This window comes from Mus musculus, chromosome 3, assembly GCF_000001635.26.
Source record: "Mus musculus strain C57BL/6J chromosome 3, GRCm38.p6 C57BL/6J".
Lineage (NCBI taxonomy): Eukaryota > Metazoa > Chordata > Mammalia > Rodentia > Muridae > Mus > Mus musculus.
The window spans coordinates 19,924,307-19,945,153 of NC_000069.6; the positions used below are offsets into that span (position 1 = coordinate 19,924,307).

At 39.4% G+C, this 20,847-nt stretch overlaps 1 pseudogene; it reads left to right on the forward strand.

Annotated features, from left to right (window-relative positions):
- Nucleotides 1-9,865: 9,865 nt before the first annotated feature.
- On the forward strand, nt 9,866-11,074 carry Gm17771 (annotated as a pseudogene).
- Nucleotides 11,075-20,847: the final 9,773 nt, after the last annotated feature.

Sequence of the window (20,847 nt, forward strand, 5' to 3'; positions counted from 1 at the left end):
TTATGGAGTCCACCTTCCTGAGTTCTTTATATATATTGGATATTAGTCCCCTATCCAATTTGGGATAGGTAAAGATCCTTTCCCAATCTGTTGGTGGCCTTTTTGTCTTATTGACGGTGTCTTTTGCTTTGCAGAAGCTTTGCAATTTTATGAGATCCCAATTATCGATTCTTGATCTTACAGCACAAGCCATTGCTGTTCTATTCAGGAATTTTTCCCCTGTACCATCTTCGAGGCTTTTCCCTACTTTCTCCTCTATAAGTTTCAGTGTTTCTGGTTTTATGTGGAGTTCCTTAATCCACTTAGATTTGACCTTAGTACAAGGAGATAGAAATGGATCAATTCGCATTCTTCTACATGATAACCACCAGTTGTGCCAGCACCATTTGTTGAAAATGCTGTCTTTTTTCCACTGGATGGTTTTAGCTCCCTTGTCAAAGATCAAGTGACCATAGGTGTGTGGGTTCATCTCTGGGTCTTCAATTCTGTTCCATTGGTCTACTTGTCTGTCACTATACCAGTACCATGCAGTTTTTATCACAATTGCTCTGTAGTACAGTTTTAGGTCCGGCATGGCGATTACACCAGAGGTTCTTTTATCCTTGAGAAGAGTTTTTGCTATCCTCCGTTTTTTGTTATTCCAGATGAATCTGCCGATTGCCCTTTCTAATTCGCTGAAGAATTGTGTTGGAATTTTGATGGGGATTGCATTGAATCTGTAGATTGCTTTTGGCAAGATGGCCATTTTTACAATGTTGATCCTGCCAATCCATGAGCATGGGAGATCTTTCCATCTTCTGAGATCTTCTTTAATTTCTTTCTTTAGAGACTTGAAGTTCTTATCATACAGATCTTTCACTTCCTTAGTTAGAGTCACGCCAAAATATTTTATATTATTTGTGACTATTGAGAAGGGTGTTGTTTCCCTAATTTCTTTCTCAGCCTGTTTATCCTTTGTGTACAGAAAGGCCATTGACTTGTTTCAGTTAATTTTATATCCAGCTACTTCATTGAAGCTGTTTATCAGGCTTAGGAGTTCTCTGGTGGAATTTTTAGGGTCACTTATATATACTATCATATCATCTGCAAAAAGTGATATTTTGAATTCTTCCTTTCCAATTTGTATCCCCTTGATCGCCTTTTGATGTCTAATTGCTCTGGCTAGGACTTCAAGTACAATGTTGAATAGGTAGGGCAAGAGTGGACAGCCTTGTCTAGTCCCTGATTTTAGTGGGATTGCTTCCAGCTTCTCACCATTTACTTTGATGTTGGCTATTGGTTTGCTGTAGATTGCTTTTATCATGTTTAGGTATGGGCCATGAATTCCTGATCTTTCCAAGACTTTTATCATGAATGGGTGTTGGATTTTGTCAAATGCTTTCTCAGCATCTAACAAGATGATCATGTGGTTTTTGTCTTTGAGTTTGTTTATATACTGGATTACATTGATGGATTTCCGTATATTAAACCATCCCTGCATCCCTGGGATGAAACCTACTTGGTCAGGATGGATGATTGTTTTGATGTGTTCTTGGATTCTGTTAGCAAGAACTTTATTGAGGATTTTTGCATCGATATTCATAAGGGAAATTGGTCTGAAGTTCTCTATCTTTGTGGGGTCTTTTTGTGGTTTAGGTATCAGAGTAATTGTGGCTTCATAGAATGAGTTGGGTAGAGTACCTTCTGTTTCTATTTTGTGGAATAGTTTCTGAAGAACTGGAATTAGGTCTTCTTTGAAGGTCTGATAGAACTCTGCACTAAACCCATCTGGTCCTGGGCTTTTTTTGGCTGGGAGACTATTAATAACTGCTTCTATTTCTTTAGGTGATATGGGACTGTTTAGATGGTCAACTTGATCCTGATTCAAATTTGGTACCTGGTATCTGTCCAGAAATTTGTCCATTTCGTCCAGGTTTTCCAGTTTTTTTGAGTATAGCCTTTTGTAAAAGGATCTGATGGTGTTTTGGATTTCTTCAGGATCTGTTGTTATGTCTCCCTTTTCATTTCTGATTTTGTTAATTAGGATTTTGTCCCTGTGCCCTCTAGTGAGTCTAGCTAAGGGTTTATCTATCTTGTTGATTTTCTCAAAGAACCAACTCCTCGTTTGGTTAATTCTTTGAATAGTTCTTCTTGTTTCCACTTGGTTGATTTCACCCCTAAGTTTGATTATTTCCTGCCTTCTTCTCCTCTTGGGTGAATTTGCTTCCTTTTGTTCTAGAGCTTTTAGGTGTGTTGTCAAGCTGCTAATGTGTGCTCTCTCTAGTTTCTTTTTGGAGGCACTCAGAGCTATGAGTTTTCCTCTTAGGAATGCTTTCATTGTGTCCCATAAGTTTGGGTATGTTGTGGCTTCATTTTCATTAAACTCCAAAAAGTCCTTAATTTCTTTCTTTATTCCTTCCTTGACCAAGGTATCATTGAGAAGAATGTTGTTCAGTTTCCACGTGAATGTTGGCTTTCTATTATTTATTTTGTTATTGAAGATCAGCCCTAGACCATGGTGATCTGATAGGATGCATGGGACAATTTCAATATTTTTGTATATGTTGAGGCTTGTTTTGTGACCAATTATGTGGTCAATTTTAGAGAAGGTACCATGAGGTGCTGAGAAGAAGGTATATCCTTTTGTTTTAGGATAAAATGTTCTGTAGATATCTGTTAAGTCCATTTGTTTCATCACTTCTGTTAGTTTCACTGTGTCCCTATTTAGTTTCTGTTTCCATGATCTGTCCATTGGTGAAAGTGGTGTGATGAAGTCTCCCACTATTATTGTGTGAGGTGCAATGTGTGCCTTGAGCTTTACTAAAGTTTCTTTAATGAACGTGGCTGCCCTTGTATTTGGAGCATAGATATTCAGAATTGAGAGTTCCTCTTGGAGGATTTTACCTTTGATGAATATGAAGTGCCCCTCCTTGTCTTTTTTGATGACTTTGGGTTGGAAGTCAATCTTATCAGATATTAGGATGGCTACTCCAGCTTGTTTCTTCATACCATTTGCTTGGAAAATTGTTTTCCAGCCTTTCATTCTGAGGTAGTGTCTATATTTTTCTCTGAGATGAGTTTCCTGTAAGCAGCAAAATGTTGGGTCTTGTTTGTGTAGCCAGTTTGTTAGTCTATGTCTTTTTATTGGGGAGTTGAGACCATTGATATTAAGAGATATTAAGGAGAAGTAATTGTTGCTTCCTGTTATTTTTGTTGTTAAAGTTGGCATTCTGTTCTTGTGGCTGTCTTCTTTTAGTTTTGTTGAGGGATTATCTTCTTGTTTTTTCTAGGGCATGGTTCCCGTCCTTGTATTGGTTTTTTTCTGTTATTATCCTTTGATGGGCTGGATTCGTGGAGAGATGATGGGTGAATTTAGTTTTGTCGTGGAATACTTTGGTTTCTCCATCTATGGTAATTGAGAGTTTGGCTGGGTATAGTAGCCTGGGCTGGAATTTGTGTTCTCTTAGTGTCTGTATAACATCTGTCCAGGCTCTTCTGGCTTTCATAGTCTCTGGTGAAAAATCTGGTGTAATTCTGATAGGCTTGCCTTTATATGTTACTTGACCTTTTTCCCTTACTGCTTTTAGTATTCTATCTTTATTTAGTGCATTTGATGTTCTGATTATTATGTGTCGGGAGGAATTTCTTTTCTGGTCCAGTCTATTTGGAGTTCTGTAGGCTTCTTGTATGTTCATGGGCATCTCTTTCTTTAGATTTGGGAAGTTTTCTTCAATAATTATGTTGAAGATGTTTGCTGGTCCTTTGAGTTGAAAATCTTCATTCTCATCCACTCCTATTATCCGTAGGTTTGGTCTTCTCATTGTGTCCTGGATTTCCTGGATGTTTTTAGTTAGGATCTTTTTGCATTTTTTATTTTCTTTGATTGTTGTGCCGATGTTCTCTATGGAATCTTCTGCACCTGAGATTCTCTCTTCTATCTCTTGTATTCTGTTGCTGATGCTGGCATCTATGGTTCCAGATTTCTTTCCTAGGGTTTCTATCTCCAGCGTTGCCTCACTTTGGGTTTTCTTTATTGTGTCTACTTCCCTTTTTAGGTCTAGTATGGTTTTGTTCATTTCCATCACCTGTTTGGATGTGTTTTCCTGTTTTTCTATAAGGACTTATAACTCTTTAGCAGTGTTCTCCTGTATTTCTTTAAGTGAGTTATTAAAGTCCTTCTTTATGTCCTCTACCACCATCATGAGATATGCTTTTAAATCCAGGTCTACCTTTTTAGGTGGGTTAGGGTGCCCTGGACTGGGTGAAGTGGGCGTTCTGGGTTCTGATGATGGTGAGTGGTCCTGGTTTCTGTTAGTAGGATTCTTACGTTTACCTTTTGCCATCTGGCAATCTCTGGAGTTAGTTGTTAAAGTTGTCTTTGTTTAGAGATTGTTCCTCTGTTGATTTTGTTACCCTCTATCAGCAGATGTGGGAGACTAGCTCTCTCCTCTGAGTTTCAGTGGTCAGAGCAGTCTCTGCAGGCAAGCTCTCCTCTTTCAGGGAAGGTGCACAGTTATCTGGTGTTTGAACCTCCTCCTGGCTGAAGATGAAGGCCCAAAACAGGATCTTTCCCAGAAGCTGTGTTGCTTTGGCCAGGAAGGTGGCCGGTTGTCTAGAGCCGAAGATGGCGCCGCCTCAGAAGCTCTCTGGCTCTTGCTTGTCCCAGAAACGGCTGGCCTCTGTATTCCACACCCTCACCCGTGCAGCCTGCCCTCCGCGGAGTCCAGGAGCCAAGGAGGCTCCCACCGGGGCCTGAGGCAAAAACCTCTCAGGCAGGGCGGACCCCTGTGCTCTCACCAGGAAGGTGGCCGGTTGTCTGGACAATTTAAAACTGTTGGCTGAATAAATATGCCTACAGCTTGTAGCTGGGCTAAAGAGAGGTAGGCAAGGCTTTGGTTTCTAGACTTGGGGTCAAAAACCATGGAAGGAGAAAGGAGAAGAAAGAAAAAGGCACCATGAGGTAGGTGGATGGTAAACATATAGACATGAGGAGTGGGAGTAGGAGTGACCCAGGCAGAACAAGTCAAGGGATGTCTCTTATTGATAGGTAAATAGACAAAAATGCACAGAGGATTGATATCTAGCCAGCTCTAGCACTTTAAGGCTTGTGGTGGTGCAAGCCTTTAATCCCAGCACTTGGGAGGCAGTGGCAGGCGGCTTTCTGAGTTCGAGGCCAGCCTGGTCTACAAAGTGAGTTCCAGGACAGCCAGGGCTATACAGAGAAACCATGTCTCGAGAAAAAAAAAAAAGAAAAGAAAAGAAAGAAAGGAAGGAAGGAAGAAGAGAGAGAGAGAGAGAGAGAGAGAGAGAGAGAGAGAGAGAGAAGAAAGAAAGAAAGAAAGAAAGAAAGAAAGAAAGAAAGAAAGAAAGAAAGAAAGAAAGAAAGAAAGAAATTGGAGAGATCCCATACTAACAACTAGAACAAAAAGAAGCAAACACATCCAAGGGGGTAGATGGTAGGAAATAAACTCAGGGCTGAAATCAATCAGTTAGAAACAAAGTATCAACAAAACCAAGAGCTGGTTCTTTGAAAATTTCAACAACATAGACAAACCCTTAGCCAAACTAACTAAAAGGCAGAGAAACAGCATCCAGATTAATGAAACAAAAAATGAAAAGGGAGACATAACAACAGAAACTTAAGAAAAATTTGAAAATCATTAAGTCTCATTTCAAAAGTATATACTGCACAAAACTAGAAACTTTAAATGAAGTGGAGGCAGAAAAGAAACATGCTCTCCATTCTCACACTGTCAATTGCCTATCCAATAGGCCGAGGAAAGCACCCAGTCCTCAGACAAATAATTCCTCTCGCATCTCACATTGCACTGTACTTGTGAAGCTGTGTTGCTCTTGACCTGACTCTAAGCTTCTACCTGTAGCATAGGTAATAACAGAGCCTCCAAGGATAGGTTGCCTGTTTCAAAGAATATCTGCTTCATTCTTCAGTTCATATTTTAAGTCAGCTTATTTTTTTAAAAAATCCATCAAATTTGATACCACATTCCTATTTTGAGAGACAGAATGAAATTCACTTTTGTACTGATCATCATTTCCTTTGCCTCTTTCCACCTATTTTCCAGAACATGAGACTCTGTTGCCTGCTAAATTCTCTCTCCTGCTCACCATTTTTCCCCCTCAGCAAAGACAGTCCTCACAGAGGAATTTAGACCCTTCCCTGTCACTGCTACAGTGTTTTCCCTGTGAAACATCAAGAATGGAGAAAGCAAGAAGCAACTGAATGCAAGACAGTTCACAAGATATGTGTAAATCAAGTTTCACAAATAAATTATTGGCAGAACCAACTGAACTTTAAGCCAAAACAAACACAGAGCCCATTAGCTATTAGGACTCACCTCTTGGGGGAACAGTTTACTTTGAATTGATGAAAAGACCTATTATTCAATGGTAGAGAGTAAATATTGTCTGTTCAACTAGCCACCAGGTAAAGAAAATGGCCTAATTTTATGTAAAGACAGTGCTGTACATAAAGGACAAATGGATGCAGGGAAGTTGACTGCCAAGCTCTGCAAAGACAGGGTAAGCAATTCCTTCAGAATTCCTGCTTCACAAAAAGTCTGTCAGATATTCTGGGCTAGAAGGTTGAAAATGATGCTGTAATGTTTTAGTTTTCTGGGTAGCTGTCTAGATAGCCAATTGTCTGTCATTTCTATCATTTTGGAAGTACTTGCCTGCACTTGCTGAATATTCAGATCTTTTTTTTTCCATCTCAAGTTTCTGATGGTGTTGAAGACTAGATAGTCATAGTCTTGCTATCAGCTTAAATTGTTTAGGATTTAAGATGTTTTAGGTCTACGATGTTTTTAGGTTGATAATGAAAGGTAGAATAGAAATTGATTTACATACAGAACTCTGAACTCACCAGGATAGAATAGATAATAGAGTACTCTTTCTTGATTTGCCAAATACAAACAGACCGGACATTTTTAAATGTAACTCTCACCTAATAATTTTCATAATTTTTTCATAATGGTTCCTACTGAATGTTGATTATTGTTATAAAGAGAAAGAGTCTTTTTATTTAGACAAAAAAGGGGGAATTGTTGAGATTTGGTCTGTTGCTGTGTATTGTAGTGCTAAATTCTGTACCTGAAGGTCTAGTTGCCTATGAGTGAATTCTCACATATACCAGCTTTTGTTGTGCAAACCTTGTTCCTTGATTCCTTGATTTAAAACTATTACTTAAAATAAAATGGCTGTAGCCAATTACTGAATGGAGTAGAGGTAGGCAGGTATCTTAGTTAGGGTTTCCATTGCTGTGAACAGACACCATGACCGAGGTAACCTTTTTTTTAAAGATTTATTTATTTTATGTGTTTGAGTACACTGTCACTTCCTTCAGTCACACCAGAAGAGGACATCTTGGGGATCACATTACAGATGGTTGTGAGCCACCATGTGGTTGCTGGGAATTGAACTCAAGACCTCTGGAAGAGCACTCTATCTTCTTAATCACTAAGCCATCTCTCCACTCCACAGCCCCCAAGGTAGCTATTATAAGGACAACGTATAACTAGGGCTGGCTTATAGGTTCAGAGGTTCAGTCCATTATCATCAAGACCAGAGCATGGTAACACCCAGGCAGGCATGGCGCAGGAGGAGCTGAGAGTTGAACATCTTCATCTAAAGGCTGCTAGAAAAAGACTGGCTTCCTGACAGTTAGGGGAGATCTTAAAACTCACACCCACAATGACACACTTCCTCCAACAAGGTCACACCTACTCCAGCAAGGCCACACCTCCTAATAGTACCACGCCATGGGCCAAACATACTCAAACCACCACAGCAGGCTGGAGTTATCCAGTTAGAGGTTTCGGCGAAGGAGAGGAAGAATGATGGGGGAGAGAGGCAGAAGCCTACATGAGAGAAGACGGACCATGAGCACATAGTCAGGAGAAACATCAAGTATTAGGGGAACATCACATTTATTGTTTTTAATTAAAACATTTGACTTAACTTTTTGCTTAAATATACAAAAATAGTCTACTTTTACTTACGAATTTATTTTGGAAATAGGTATGCTGAATATAGAAATCCATGTACAAAATCCAGATTTGTAGTTATTGAATGAATATTTGTCAAGCATATTTGAATTAATATTCATTCAACTCTCATGTGACCAGAATGGCAAAGGGAAGTGCAAATCTTATCATGCCGTTGACTTGTTGAACTCATAGCAGAATGATTCTTCTAACAGCAGAACTTCTAGCAGTTGTACAAGGCAACAGTGCATCATGATCTTTCTTCATGGTCCCCCAAATTAATATTTATACACAACTTAATGAATAGCTTTGTAAGACTTAACTGTGTGATTTCCAAGTTTATAATTTTTTCTTGTTTCTTGCCATATCACTCAACAAAAAAATGGTTTTGTGAATGTCTTTAACCCTTTGCTAGTCTGAGGAATCATATTTAGTGCCTTTTAACTGAGTTATATCCATGATTGAAAAGATACTTCTTTCTATGATATAAAATATGTGCTAAATATAAAATGAATAGAGCAGTTTCTCTGTCTATAAGGTGTAATGGTTTGAATATGTTTGGCCCAGGGAATGGCACTATTTGGAGGTATGGCCTTGGAATGGGTATGTCACTGTGGGAATGGGCTTAAGACCCTCACTCTAGCTGCCTGAAAATCTGTATTCTGCTAGCAGCCTTCAGATGAAGATGTAGAACTCTCAGCTTCTCCTGCACCATGCCTGGATGCTGCCATGTCCCTGCCTTGATGATACTGGACTGAACCTCTGAACCTGTAAGTCAGCCCCAAGTAAATGTTGCCATTGTAAGACTTGTGTTGGTTATCATGTCTGTTCACAGCAGTAAAACCCTAACTAAGACGTAAATAATCTACAGAACAAAGGGGGAAAGGTATAGTAATTTAACACTGTCGAAATGAAGTTCAATAATTAGCATTTATTATGGTGGCAAGTCCATACAATATTGGTTAGTAGAAATCCATAACAAAACACAGGAAGGCATTGGACTTCCATTTCTGCTTTTGAAGCATAGAATGGTCTACAGATTGGACAGCTGCTGTCTGACCTTGAGGAACATGAAGTGTGTACCCCTTGGAGAGAAGTGGTAACCTCATTACAAGCAAAGGAATAACTACTTTCTGGAAGATGAACAGGTGTTGGGTTAAAGGAACAGTCACAGATGACCATAACTAACAAGAGGATAGGTGGAATTTAAAACTCAGGCTATAGGGCCAAAAACTTAACATGCTTTGTAAACAATTTTTGACATTATCACACAGGGTTAAGGAGCCATATGATACACCTTAAAGAAAAACTATGGGAAATTCATTGTGTGTTTGTTTGTTTGTTTCCTTCTTTCTTTTTCTTTCTTTCCTTCTTTCCTCTGTGTAACCCTGGCTGTCCGGAAACTTCTTTGTAAACCTGGGAGGCCTTGAAATCAGAGATCCACGTGCCTCTGCCTCTGTCTCCCAAGTGTTGGGACTAAAGGCTTGAGCCACCACAACTGGCTATTTCTTTCATTTTTTAAAACAAGCAAAAACAGTGGCAAAGAAGAGAACACTTCAAAATGTCCATATTTAATTCAGAAATGGAGAAATGTGGACCAATGGCCAAGTATGAAAACAAGGATAAAAAGAACTATACACTTCTCCATGTATCTTGGCTGCCTCATGGTCAGGAAGTCATGGAGGGAGACTAGCGCCTAGCTTAAGGGAAAACTCCCTTAAGCTGCAGTTGCTGTGCTGGCCTCCTAGGATATTCAGCAGCTGGTCCTGTCACCTGCCAGGTCTACATATGCTCAGTCAAATCTCCATAACTGTAAATCAACACTAAGAGCACTGGATAGTTAAAGTCAAGGAGACTCTCACAAAGGATCCAGAAGAATTTGAATGTTTGCTCCTCACCAAGAATCTGGGAGAAGAACAACTAAAAGAATGAGTGCCTCTCTGGTAAACCCTCCACAGGATCTGTTAACTTTCAACGACGTGGCTTTGAACTTTTCATTGGAGGAATGGGAATGTCTCAGTTTTGCTCAGAGGACATTGTACATGGAAGTAATGTTGGAGAATTACAACAATCTGTTATTTGTGGAAAATCAACGCATATGTGGAAAAAATGAGTCGGTCTTGGATCAAGACATACAGCACATTGTCAATGAGCATGGGCATATCCGAAAGAAGTCTTCTAAATGTAATGAGCTTAGAAATGTGATCCATGAATCCCCTGAAAGTACACCTTATAATACTAACCAAAGAGATACCACTCTCCAATCCTCAAACCTAAAAAGACATAAAACTGGGACCACTAAAGAAGTTTGCACATATAAAGACTGTGTAAACCGTTTAAAGGTGTCTTCTATCATTAGTCTCAATCAAGGAACCCACGTAGAGAAGAAAGAACACAACAGAAATAAAAATCTTGATGAGGTTTTGGTTTCTAAACATAAACCCATTGTGAGACAAAACAATAGTGAAATGAACACTTACACTTGTGGTGAATTTGACAAATGCTTTACTCAGAGTGACAATCTTCAAAGTCAGCAGAGAATTTATCCAGGAAAGAAATCTTACAAATGTAGTGAATGCGACAAATGCTTTACTCAAAGAGGCAATCTGAGAATTCATCAGAGAATTCATACAGGAGAGAAACCTTACAAATGTAATGAATGTGACAAATGCTTTACCCAACCATCCAATCTTAGTATTCATCATAGAATTCATTCAGGAGAGAAACCTTACAAATGCAGTGAATGCGACAAATGCTTTACTGACAAATGCACTCTGAGAAGGCATCAGAAAATTCATACAGGAGAGAAACCTTACAAATGTAGTGAATAATGACAAATGCTTTACTGAGAAAGTCGATCTGAGAAGGCATCAGAGAACTCATACAGGGGAGAATTCTTACAAATGTATTGAATGTGACAAATGTTTTGCCCAGAAATCCTATCTTGTTTTTAATCACAGAATTCATACATTAAAGAAACCTTACAAATGCAGTCAATGTGACAAATGATTTTCCCACAAACTTAGTATGAGAAGGCATCAGAGAATTCATACAGTAGAAAAAACTTACAAAAATGCAGTGAATGTGATAAATGCTTTACTAATAAAGGCCAGACTGAGAATTAATCAGATAATTTATAAGTTAAAAAAAAACCTTACAAGTATTTTGTATGTGATAAATGCAGTACCCACAACATCAGTCTGACAAATCAACAGATATTTTAAACAGTAGAGCAACATTAAAAATGAAATGAATGAGATAATCCTTTACCAAGAAATATCATCTTAAAATTCATTGGAGAATTCTTCCAAAAGGGAAATTTTTCAAATACATTGACGGTTTGAATCCTTTATTTTGGCCTATCTCTTAGAATGTAACACATAATTTATACAGGCAAGAATCTTAACAAATATAATATATGCTGAAATATCTTTGACTTCATTTCAGTGCAGAGAAAATATGTAAAAAAAAATTTATGGGAAAAGTAGTTCTCCTGGGGAAATGTGGCATATGTTTTACACGGGTAATATTCTTTTCAACAGTTAGTGCTCTACACTGGAGAATTATTATGAATCAGAAAACTTTTGAAAACCTTCATGCAATGTTCAAATCTTAGATAATGTCAACTATTATGCTGGCAGTAACTCTGAATATATGATAATGAAGAAAACTTTCATTAAACTTTTACTTGTTCACCCTCAACTATTATATGATGAAAGCAGGTGTGAAAGCCAGAAGAATATGATGTTGTGCAACAATTCATGGAGATAGAAATGATCCATTCCAAAAGGAAACTAAATAAAGAGTGTACTATTGCCTTCAAAATGTCTAATAAAACTGGCAGCATTTTGTATATTTAATTCAAATGAAGAAATTGACACAAATTATACTTGATAGTGTACTTGACAAACTGAGCCACCAAGACTGCATGTTCTTAATTCTATAATATGCCTACAGATGTGAAGTGTGCTTTGAGTATCCAGTATTCATTATTCTTATCACGTCAATGTGACAAATGATTTATTGGTTTCACGTTTCAGGATAGTAACTGACTATGAGTCCCTTATGCTCTGTCAACATCTCCTTCCTCATTGCCCTGTAAATAAAGCTGAATATTTTAACAAGGTTAAAAAAAAAAAAAAGAACTATACAAACAATCAACAAAATCAGGAGCTGGTTCTTTGAGAAAATCAACAAGATAGATAAACCCTTGGCCAGACTAACCAGAGGGTACAGAAACAGTATCCAAATTAACAAAATTAGAAATGAAAAGGGAGACATAAAAATGACAGAAACCAAGGAAATTCAAAACATCATCAGATCCTTCTACAAAAGCCTATATTCAACATAGCTGAAAATCTGGATGAAATGGACAATTTTCTAGACAGATACCAGGCACCAAAGTTAAATCAGGATCAGACAAACCATCTAAACCATTAACCCTAAAGAAATAGAAGCATTCATTAAAAGTCTCCCAACCAAAAAAAGCAGGACCAGATGGGTTTAGTGGAGAATTCTATCAGACCTTCAAAGAAGACCTAATACCAATAATCTTCAAATTGTTCCACAAAATAGAAACAGAAGAAACACTACCCAATACTCATGGTCATCTATTGGATAGAACATAGGGCCCCTAATGTCTATAGAAAGTACCCAAGGAGCTAAAGGGGTCTGCAACCCTATAGGAGGAACAACAATATGAACTACTCAGTACCTCCTCCCCCAGAACTTGTGTCTCTAGTTGCATATGTAGCAGAGGATGGCCTAGTAGACCATCAATGGGAGGAGAGGCCCTTGGCCTTACGAAGATCATATGACTCAGTACAGGGGAATGGCAGGGCCAGGAAGTGGGAGTGGGTGGGTTGGGGAGCAGGATGGGGGGAGGGCATAGGGGGCTTTGGGAATAGCATTTGAAATGTAAATGAAGAAAATATCCAATAAAAAAAGAAACACTACCCAATTCCTTCTATGAAGCTACAATTATGCTTATACCTAATCCACACAAAGACCAAACAAAGAAAGAGAACTTCAGACCAATTTCCCTTATGAGTATTGATGAAAAAATACTCAATACATTTCTTGGAAACTTAATCGAAAAACACATCAAGGGCCCGGGAGGCTTTTGCCTCAGGATCAGCAAGAGCCACCTTGGTTCCGGGACTCAGCCAAAAGTAGTCTGCACAAGTGAGAGTGTGCACTACAGACACTAACATTTTCTGTGACAGGCCAAAGCAACAGAGCTTCTGGGAAAGGTCCTGTTTTGGGCCTTCATCTTCGGCCAGGAGGAGGTCCAAACACCAGATATCTGTGTACCTTCCCTGTAAGAGGAGAGCTTGCCTGCAGAGAGTGCTCTGACCACTGAAACTCAGAGGAGAGAGCTAGTCTCCCAGGTCTGCTGATAGAGGGTAACAGAATCACCAGAGGAAAAAATCTCTAAACAGAGACAACTGTAGCAACTAACTCCAGGGATTACCAGATGGTGAAAGGTAAATGTAAGAATCTTACTAACAGAAACCAAGACGACTCACCATCATCAGAACCCAGCACTCCCATTTCGGCCAGTCCAGGGCACCCCAACACACCCGAAAAGCTAGACCCGGATTTAAAGCATATCTCATGATGATGGTAGAGGACATCAAGAAGGACTTTAATAATTCACTTAAAGAAATACAGGAGAACACTGCTAAACAGGTAGAAGACCTTAAAGAGGAAGCACAAAAATCCCTTAAAGAATTGCAGGAAAACACAACCAAACAAGTGATGGAATTGAATAAAGCCATACAAGACCTAAAAAAGGAAGTAGACACAATAAAGAAAACCCAAAGTGAGGCAACGCTGGAGATATAAACCCTAGGAAAGAAATCTGGAACCATAGATGCCAGCATCAGCAACAGAATACAAGAGATGGAAAAGAGAATCTCAGGTGCAGAAGATTCCATAGAGAACATCGGCACAAAAATCAAAGAAAATGGAAAATGCAAAAAGATCCTAACTCAAAACATTCAGGAAATCCAGGACACAATGAGAAGACCAAACCTACGGATAATAGGAGTAGATGAGAATGAAGATTTTCAACTCAAAGGACCGGCAAATATCTTCAACAAAATTATATAAGAAAACTTCCCAAACCTAAAGAAAGAGATGCCCATGAACATACAAGAAGCCTTCAGAACTCCAAATAGACTGGACCAGAAAAGAAATTCCTCCCGACACGTAATAATCAGAACAACAAAAGCACTAATTAAAGATAGAATACTAAAAGCCAAAAGGGAAAAAGGTCAAGTAACATATAAAGGCAAGCCTAGCAGAATTACACCAGATTTTTCACAAGAGACTATGAAAGCCAGAAAAGCCTGGACAGATGTTATACAGACACTAAGAGAACACAAATTCCAGCCCAGGCTACTAAACCCAGCCAAACTCTCAATTATCATAAATGGAAAAACCAAAGTATTTCATGACAAAACCAAATTCACACATTGTCTTTCCAGGAATCCATCCCTTCAAAGGATAATACGAGAAAAAAAACAATACAAGGGTGGAAACCACGTCCTAGAAAAAGCAAGAAGGTAATCCCTCAACAAACCTAAAAGAAGACAGCCACAAGAACAGAATGCCAACTTTAACAACAAAAATAATAGGAGGCAACAATTACTTTTCCTTAATATCTCTTAATATCAATGGACTCAACTCCCCAATAAAAAGACATAGACTAACAGACAAGCTACACAAACAGGACCCAACATTTAGCTGCTTATAGGAAACTCATCTCAGAGAAAAAGATAGACACTACCTCAGAATAAAAGGCTGGAAAACAATTTTCCAAGCAAATGGTATGAAGAAACAAGCTGGAGTAGCCATTCTAATATCGAATATCGAATAAAATCGACTTCCAATCCAAAGTCATCAAAAAAGACAAGGAGGGACACTTCATACTCATCAAAGGTAAAATCCTCCAAGAGGAACTATCAATTCTGAATATCTATGCTCCAAATACAAGGGCAGCCACATTCATTAAAGAAACTTTAGTAAAGCTCAAAGCACACATTGCACCTCACACAATAATAGTGGGAGACTTTAACACACCACTTTCACCAATGGACAGATCATGGAAACAGAAACTAAACAGGGACACAGTGAAACTAACAGAAGTGATGAAACAAATGGATCTGACAGATATCTACAGAACATTTTATCCTAAAACAAAAGGATATACCTTCTTCTCAGCACCTCATGGTACCTTCTCCAAAATTGACCACATAATTGGTCACAAAACAAGCCTCAACATATACAAAAATATTGAAATTGTCCCATGCATCCTATCAGATCACCATGGTCTAGGGCTGATCTTCAATAACAAAATAGATAATAGAAAGCCAACATTCACGTGGAAACTGAACAACATTCTTCTCAATGATACCTTGGTCAAGGAAGGAATAAAGAAACAAATTAAGGACTTTTTGGAGTTTAATGAAAATGAAGCCACAACATACCCAAATTAATGGGACACAATGAAAGCATTTCTAAGAGGAAAACTCATAGCTCTGAGTGCCTCCAAAAAGAAACTAGAGAGAGCACACATTAGCAGCTTGACAACACACCTAAAAGCTCTAGAACAAAAGGAAGCAAATTCACCCAAGAGGAGAAGATGGGAGGAAATAATCAAACTCAGGGGCGAAATCAACCAAGTGGAAACAAGAAGAACTATTCAAAGAATCAACCAAATGAGGAGCAGGTTCTTTGAGAAAATCAACAAGATAGATAAACCCTTAGCTAGACTCACTAGAGGGCACAGGGACAACATCCTAATTAACAAAATCAGGAATGAAAAGGGAGATATAACAACAGATCCTGAAGAAATCCAAAACACCATCAGATCCTTCTACAAAAGGCTATACTCAACAAAACTGGAAAACCTGGATGAAATGGACAAGTTTCTAGACAGATACCAGGTACCAAAGTTAAATCAAGATCAGGTTAATGATCTAAACAGTCCTATATCCCCTAAAGAATTAGAAGCAGTCATTAATTTTCTCCCAACCAAAAAAAGGCCCAGGACAGATGGGTTTAGTGCAGAGTTATATCAGACCTTCAAAGAAGATCTAATCCCAGTACTTCACAAACTATTCCACAAAATAGAAACAGAAGGTACTCTACCCAACTCATTCTATGAAGCCACAATTACTCTGATACCTAAACCACAAAAAGACCCAACAAAGATAGAGAACTTCAGACCAATTTCCCTTATGAATATTGATGCAAAAATCCTCAATAAAGTTCTCTCTAACTGCATCCAAGAACACATCAATACAATCATCCATCCTGACCAAGTAGGTTTCATCCCAGGGATGCAGGGACGGTTCAATATACGGTAATTCATCAACGTAATCCATTATATAAACAAACTCAAAGACAAAAAACACATGATCATCTGGTTAGATGCGGAGAAAGCATTTGACAAAATCCAACACCCATTCATGAAAAAAGTCTTGGAAAGATCAGGAATTCAAGGCCCATACCTAAACATGATAAAAGCAATCTACAGCAAACCAGTAGCCAACATCAAAGTAAATGGTGAGAAGCTGGAAGCAATCCCACTAAAATTAGGGACTAGACAAAGCTGTCCACTCTCTCCATATCTATTCAACATTTTACTTGAAGTCCTAGCCAGAGCAATTAGACATCAAAAGGAGATCAAGGGGATACAAATTGGAAAGGAAGAATTCAAAATATCACTTTTTGCAGATGATATGATAGTATATATAAGTGACCCTAAAAATTCCACCAGAGAACTCCTAAGCCTGATAAACAGCTTCAATGAAGTAGCTGGATATAAAATTAACTCAAACAAGTCAATGGCCTTTCTGTACACAAAGGATAAACAGGCTGAGAGTGAAATAAGGGAAACAACACCCTTCTCAATAGTCACAAATAATATAAAATACCTTGGCGTGACTCTAACTAAGGAAGTAAAAGATCTGTATGATAAAAACTTCAAGTCTCTGAAGAAAGAAATTAAAGAAGATCTCAGAAGATGGAAAGATCTCCCTTGCTCATGGATTGGCAGGATCAAGATAGTAAAAATGGCTATCTTGCCAAAAGCAATCTACAGATTCAATGCAATCCCCATAAAAATTCCAACTCAATTCTTCAACAAATTAGAAAGGAAAATCGGCAGATTCATCTGGAATAACAAAAAACCGAGGATAGCAAAAACTCTTCTCAAGGATAAAAGAACCTCTGGTGGAATCACCATGCCTGACCTAAAGCTGTACTACAGAGCAATTGTGATAAAAACTGCATGGTATTGGTATAGTGACAGACAAGTAGACCAATGGAACAGAATTGAAGACCCAGAGATGAACCCACACACCTATGGTCACTTGATCTTTGACAAGGGAGCTAAAACCATCCAGTGGAAAAAAGACAGCATTTTCAACAAATGGTGCTGGCACAACTGGCGGTTACCATGTAGAAGAATGCAAATTGATCCATTCCTATCTCCTTGTACTAAGGTCAAATCTAAGTGCATTAAGGAGCTCCACATTAAACCAGAGACACTGAAACTTATAGAGGAGAAAGTGGGGGAAAGCCTTGAAGATATGGACACAGGGGAAAAATTCCTGAATAGAACAGCAATGGCTTGTGCTGTAAGATCGAGAATTGATAAATGGGACCTCATAAAGTTGCAAAGCTTCTGCAAGGCAAAAGACACTGTCAATAAGACAAAGAGACCACCAACAAATTGGGAAAGTATCTTTACCTATCCTAAATCAGATAGGGGACTAATATCCAATATATATAAAGAACTCAGGAAGGTGGACGCCATAAAATCAAATAACCCCATTAAAAAATGGGGCTCAGAGCTGAACAAAGAATTCTCATCTGAGGAATACCGAATGGCAGAGAAGCACCTGAAAAAATGTTCAACATCCTTAATCATCAGGGAAATGCAAATCAAAACAACCCTGAGATTCCATCTCACACCAGTCAGAATGGCTAAGATCAAAAATTCAGGTGACAGCAGATGCTGGCGTGGATGTGGAGAAAGAGGAACACTCCTCCATTGTTGGTGGGATTGCAAGGTTTTACAACCACTCTGGAAATCAGTATGTTGGTTCCTCAGAAAATTGGACATAGTACTACCGGAGGATCCGGCAATACCTCTCCTGGGCATATATCTAGAAGATGTTCCAACCGGTAAGAAGGACACATGCTCCACTATCTTCATAGCAGCCTTATTCATAATAGCCAGAAGCTGGAAAGAACCCAGATGTCCCTCAACAGAGGAATGGATACAGAAAATGTGGTACATTTAAACAATGGAGTACTACTCAGCTATTAAAAAGAATGAATTTATGAAATTCCTAGGCAAATGGATGGACCTGGAGGGCATCATTCTGAGTGAGCTAACCCAATCACAAAGGAACTCACACAATACGTACTCACTGATAAATGGATATTAGCCCAGAAACTTAGGATACCCAAGATACTAGATACAATTTGCTAAACGTATGAAACTGAAGAAGAACGAAGACCAAAGTGTGGACACTTTGCCCCTTCTTAGAATTGGGAACAAAACACCCATGGAAGGAGTTACAGAGACAAAGTTTGGAGCTGAAACAAAAGGATGGACCATCTAGAGACTGCCATATCCGGGGATCCATCCTATAATCAGCCTCCAAACGATGACACCATTGCATACACTAGCAAGCGTTTGCTGAAAGGACCCAGATAGAGCTGTCTCTTGTGAGACTAGGCTGGGGCCTAGCAAACACATCAATGGATGCTCACAGTCAGCTATTGGATGGATCACAGGGCCCCCAATGGAGGAGCTAGAGAAAGTACCCAAGGAGCTAAAGGGATCTGCAACCCTATAGGTGGAACAACATCATGAACTAACCTGTACTCCGGAGCGCTTGACTCTAGCTGCATATGTATCAAAAGATGGCCTAGTCGGCCATCACCGGAAAGAGAGGCCCATTGGACTTGCAAACTTTATATGCCCCAGTACAGGGGAACACCAGGGCCAAAACTTGGGAGTGGGTGGGTAGGGGAGTGGGGGTGGGGGGATATGGGGGACTTTGGGGATAGCGTTGGAAATGTAAATGAGGAAAATACCTAATAAAATATTTTTTAAAAAAAGAGAAGAAAAACACATCAAAACAATCATTCATCATGATCAAGTGGGCTTCTTTGCAGGGATACAGGGATAGTTCAATATACCTATGCCACTCTGCTTCAAGATGTCCATGTCAAGATCTGGGTCAGAAGCCTGTGTCTTACAGCCTCAAGATCTGGATTGCAGGTGTGCTCCATTTTTGGATTGTAGTTCATTCCAGATAGAGTCAAGTTGGCAACCAGGAATAGCTATCATGTACTATCAGTGATACTCTGCTGTTTTTGCAGACAGGAACCGGGCATAACCATCTCCTGAGAGTCTTTATCCAGCAGCAGATGGAGCAAGATGCAGAGACCCACAGACAAACATCAAGCAGAGCCCAGGGAGTCTTGTGGGGAGTTAGAAATGGGCAAGTCAGAGAGGTCAAGAACACCACAAGAAAGACCCACAGAGTCAACTAACCTGGGACCATAGAGGCTTACAGAGCCTAACAGAGCATGCTGGAGATAGACCTAGACTCCAAACACATTTATAGCAAATGTATAGGTTAGTCTTCATGTGGGTTCCCTAACAGTGGAGCATGGGGAAGGAGGCTGTCTCATTCTCTGTTCCCTGCCTACTTGGACTTCATTCACTATCTGGACTGTCTACTTGGGCCTCACTGTGAGAGAATGTGTCTAGACCTGCTGGGACTAGTTGCCCCCGAGGGGGGTAGTACTCAAGGGGAGGATCCCCTTCTCTGAAAAGAAGGGAAGGAACAATGACAGGAGGGATTTGTAAGGGTAGAAATGGGAAGAGATGAGGGAGTGGGTTGTGATGTAAAGTGAATTAAAAAGGAAAAGATTAAAAAAAGAATGATCCTATGCATATCACAAAAGCCCCCTGCCACCAGCTCTCAACTCCAGCCACTCATCAAAACACCACTGCCAGTGACTGCATCAGTCTCTACCTTGAGGTCAAATTTAGCAACTTCAATTGTGTTGTGGTACTGGGCTCTTACTCTCAGCATCTCCTGGACATAGTGGAACTGTCCTTTGATGTTTCTAGCCTGGTTTTGATGCACATCACAGATCACTGCCTAAAGCCAACTTCTCTCAGTGGTGGAAGGGTCTTGGTGCCCACTGAATGTTTTGATGCTACGGTCCTGTTCCCAATTGCTTCTTAATCTGTCAGTAAAGTAAGCCATGGACTAGTTGTTGGGCAAAAGGTACAAGCAGGTCTTCTGGGTCCCTGGAGGAAAGGGGAGATGCAAGGGAGGAGAAGGAGTTCATTGTTATACTTTGAAGAGAGAAGAACCAGGCAGCCATGTGAGGTCTTGGGAAGAGTGATGGGCTCTCCTGTAGGCAGGTAGTCAGAGACATTTAGCAGAGATTAGATGGGACTAGCCACTAAAGTTTAGGGAAGGTGGGAAGTTCGGAGTAGTGATAACGGCACATTTTCCGGACAGCAGATAGTAGCAACTGCATCAAGAAGGCAAGTTGGAAATGAGCAGCTGTATATTCATCTTTTATCTGAGGATTCAAGGGAGGCTGGGCAGGGACTGGTAGCGGCACAGCCCATTCTTGGAGCATAGGCAGGGTATTGAAAAGCTACATGCAACAATCAACTTGTTTTAGGGTTTTATTGCTCTGAAAATACACCATGACCATGACAACTCTCTCTCTCTCTTTTTTTTTTTTACAGGTGATCATAATTGGTTTTTTATTGAATATTTTTCTTTATTTACATTTCAAATGCATGACA